This window comes from Micropterus dolomieu, linkage group LG12 (assembly GCF_021292245.1).
Source record: "Micropterus dolomieu isolate WLL.071019.BEF.003 ecotype Adirondacks linkage group LG12, ASM2129224v1, whole genome shotgun sequence".
NCBI classification, from domain to species: domain Eukaryota; kingdom Metazoa; phylum Chordata; class Actinopteri; order Centrarchiformes; family Centrarchidae; genus Micropterus; species Micropterus dolomieu.
In genome coordinates, this window is record NC_060161.1 from 7009188 (window position 1) to 7013298 (window position 4111).

General features: G+C 44.5%; 1 long non-coding RNA gene across 1 annotated transcript; it reads right to left on the minus strand.

The window, feature by feature from the left end:
- Positions 1-2331: 2331 nt before the first annotated feature.
- Positions 2332-2936, minus strand: LOC123981025. Its single transcript, XR_006827648.1, has 3 exons — positions 2762-2936; positions 2499-2634; positions 2332-2390 (listed from the first exon to the last, which is right to left on the minus strand). It is a non-coding gene; the product is annotated as an uncharacterized LOC123981025 (long non-coding RNA).
- Between the last annotated feature and the right edge of the window lie 1175 nt (positions 2937-4111).

Genomic DNA, 4111 nt, shown 5'->3' on the forward strand with positions numbered 1-4111 from the left:
AGGCCTACTTGCTCTGGCCTTTGTCCACATGCCCTACCTGGGTCCACCAAAGCGTTTTTTCACCTGAGGGCAGTGTCTTTTTTACCAGCTGGCGTTTTCAGCTGGTAAACACTTTGGTGGTGTCCGCCCCCATGTTTCAGACTTCTCTTCATGCAGAGCAAGTAGGCCTACCCTACTTTGTGGTGACATTTTTACATTCAGTAAAATTAGGTAGCCTACTTGCAGCACATCACCTCCACTGATAATATGCATCATAGCAACCAAAGCGTTTCAGCCGAAAAACACTGCGCCTGACTGATCCTCAAATTCTGACTAAAACCTCTGCAAGAGTGGGCTTTTTAAAGAAGATGTGAACACATCTAGGTATTTGACTGTACTTGGCTAGATGCAGACTTTTGAATTGGAACAGTACTTTGGCTGCAACTGATGACATTTCACAAGAACACAAGTACAGACAAGAACGCAGATTGAGAAACAGCTGTACAAGCGGCAAACTTTGGTCTCCAGACTGAGGCCATCTCGGAAGACTGAAAACATGCAATTCATCGACTGCCACCTATTAGTTCAGCTCAGCTAGTACACGGAGCTCTGAGGCTCAGCCTGTTGGAGCCGTTTGGACATTTCTACATGCAGATACCGCAGGCTGTGCGGTTTATTGGAGAGAGAACCTCCAGGAAGTCCGTGTTCCAGTTGGTGAGTGAAATTCCTGTATTTGTGTTAACAATATGTGTTAACAATAACTGTTGGCATATAGCTTGTTAGCTTAGCTCGTTACACTAATTAGCTAGATACGAGCAGTCCCAAGCTGCTAACGATGCTAAGTTAACGGAGTTTGTGTGTTCTAACTGCAGCTTTTAAGGACTCAAAGACAAGTCGGCAAGAAGAGAGAAGCCAAAATGTATTAGATTAACCTTGTTAGATATTCAGGTGATAATGCTTTGAATATAATATTTGATAATGCGTGTGTGAAGTTGTAAAGTAAATGCTCAGTCAAATTGGTTGGGAGGGTTACTTAATGTAATCCAGTACAATTACTAATTACTTGTTAAAAAATGTAATCAGTAATGTAACCTGATTACTTTTAGTTACTTTTGTATTACTTCAATACCAAATGCACAAATAAAGGCAAGATGCGTTGTCTGCTCAGTGTATTTTTATAGAAACATACAATTATAAAATATCCCATTCCCATGAAATCAAAATTGATGTTTAAGGCTAAATGCCTTGCACTAGGCCTGTAAGTCATATGGCAGGATCTGGCCTGTTGTTTTGTATGTATTATTGAAGGCATTTTAGAGTGTGTCATTTCCTGGAAAACTATTTTAAAACAATGAATCATCCTGCACTGGGGGGCCTGCATTCTTTCAGTGGCCAATGAAAAGCTTTTAATTTTTATTAAACTACTACTGAAAAATAGTGTTTCTGGGACCACTGATTACTGAACTAAAGCACACCTTTATTCACTGATTTTGCTGAAACTGGATCATATTTGATGGAAAATAATTCCTGGTTTTCTCTCTGATGTTCCTGCTGCTCTGCCTCAACTCTGTTCAGAATTTACTGACTCCCCTGATGGACAGATAGCTTTACTTGTTGCTGTAGCAAGTCAGCTAACTGCTGCTAGCTAGCTGACATTATCTAATTAGCTTATTTACATACTTACTCTGCCCATGTTGAGAACTCGGAACACCGGAGTGTGTGTTTAGGTTTACACTTCTATTCAAGCACTGGAGGTTGTCAGGCCAGTGGCGGGGGGACCCGGCGGGGAATGATTGCGGGAGCCGTGCCGGGTGAGCGGGCAACAAAACAGCACTCAGCCTCCTAGTGAACACAACATGAACAGGTCCGAACACAGCCTCATTAGTTGACTCAGCCCCGGGGTAACACAAGCCAAACCGGCAAGAAAACCACCTTCGTACTGTATTCCCAGTGGTCAAACTGGCCTCAGTCAGTCTCAGAGTCTGTGCTCGGGTCCAGCTGCCGTGTTCATTCACTGGGAGCTGGAATTAGTCCGCACGGTCCACACAGAGTCTGCATGAAAGAGAGGGGCGTAACCACATTCAACTACTGGCTATACTGGCAATCTCTGTGACAAAATCCTCACTAGCTGTGTGTTTTTACAGAAACCAAGTAAATAACAAATAGCAATCTGTTACGGGGTGTGGTGTGTGGAGAGAGAGGACCCAAATGCTGCACTCAGAGGGAAGGAGGTTTATTGAGGGACGTACAGGCACGGGGAACCAAGGAGACAGGGGGCCAGGGAGCCGGGGAACACAGGGGCCGAGGAAGCGAGGAGAGGTGGGGGAACAGGGAGGACGCCGTGAGGGAAGTCCGGAGAGGAGTGGGCCAGTGGACGAGCCCAGCCGAACGGAGGACGAGGGTGAGTGTACCTGGGAGGGAAACAGACAGCGAGACAAGGTTAGGGAAGACAATGACAAGGCACAGGGTAAGTGTGAAAAAAAACAAGAAACATGGAAGCTTGAACACGGAAGTGGCACCAGGTATGGAGCAGCGATGATCAAGCAAGGATGGTGTGGAGAACCGGGGTTGAAACACAGGCTGGGATGAGGTTGATTACTGGCAGGTGTGGCAGGCTGACGAGGTGGATGATGAGTTGCAGGTGCAGGTAGTTGGCTGGGCTCAGGAGCAGAGGGAGAGAGAGCACACGGGGGAGAAAACACAGAGAGGCGGGTAGAGAACAGGAAACCAAGGAAAAAAAACAGAAAAACTGATAAAAAGTAGAAAAAACCAGGACACTCACCGTCAGCTGGGCTGCCACCACAACAGCAATCCTCTTTCCGTTTAATGGAAACTTTATGCTTAAAGAGGTGGTATTATGCTCATTTTCAGGTTCAAAATCTTGTTTAGGGGTTGTACCAGAACAGGTTTACATGGTTAAATGTTCAAAAAACAGCATATTTTTCCCATATTGCACATTGCTGCAGCTCCTCTTTTCATCGTATGTGTTTTACTACAGAGTGATGCATCTTACTTGTACAAAATCTTTGTTGGGAGTTGCACATGCGCAGTTCCCAGGTAAGGACTACTAGCCAATCAGAAGCAGAGAAGGGCGGGTCGTAAGAAACAAGGTAGTGTGATCCAAATCAAAGCCGCTTCAGACTGAGACCGTAACCTAGAAGTTACTCACAAGTCCACAACATCATTGTTCCACATCTTACCATAAACTACTACAAAAATCACCATATTTCAACTCCATGTTACATGAACGTTTGTTCAGTAGCTTTCATATTAGCATTATAGCTATAACTTTAGCTGTGTTAGCCAACGTTTACAACAACTCCGCACTTGAACAGTCTGTGAAGTTACATTGCCGTGTTTATTTTAAATGTAATTCACAACCAATAAAGCATACTTACAGGTTGTGATTGTGTTGTGATTTTAGGACTAAACGTTGAATTGTTGCCGGTGTTCTGACGATCTATGCTGCCTTGCCGAAAAATGCTACCATAGCGCAAATCGATAGACTCGACTCTACTCGGCCCTGCTCCGTTTTCCATTGCAGGTAGTACCCAGAGATAGTACGTAGCTTGTCGTCATAGCAACGCCACACACAACTGCCGCGACGTAATGTTCAATGCGACACACACACACCAGCACAGCTTTCTATTTTTTAAGTTAAAACGTTTCAACATTCCTCAGAATGTAAAGACAGATAAGCGGTATGAAAACCTTCCAGCTGTGTTTTCCTCTGCCGTTGTTGCTGCAGCGGTCTGTGTGACGGCGGGAGCAGAGGGCTCTGTGAGCGGGCGGCTGGACGGCCTCACACGCTCCTGTTGGCGCAGGCTTCCCCCGCAGCCACTCGCGGAGCTCCTCAACTCCAAAAATATTCAAGCACATTTTTGTTCCGCCATCACTTCTCGTAAAATATAAATAAAAAACGTAAATATTGTCAATATTGGAAATCTACACAGCTGATTTCTCACCTCAAAACTTCTCAGAAGTGGATTTAGTGATGAAATTCCATAAGAAAACTGTAAAATATAAAACTTTCTGTTGCTGGTCTCTGTCTGGTGCAGCAATGATGATGCAGTGAAAAGTGAATATTCTCTCTGACCAATCAGCAGTCTGTCTGTTTTCACATTACATTTTA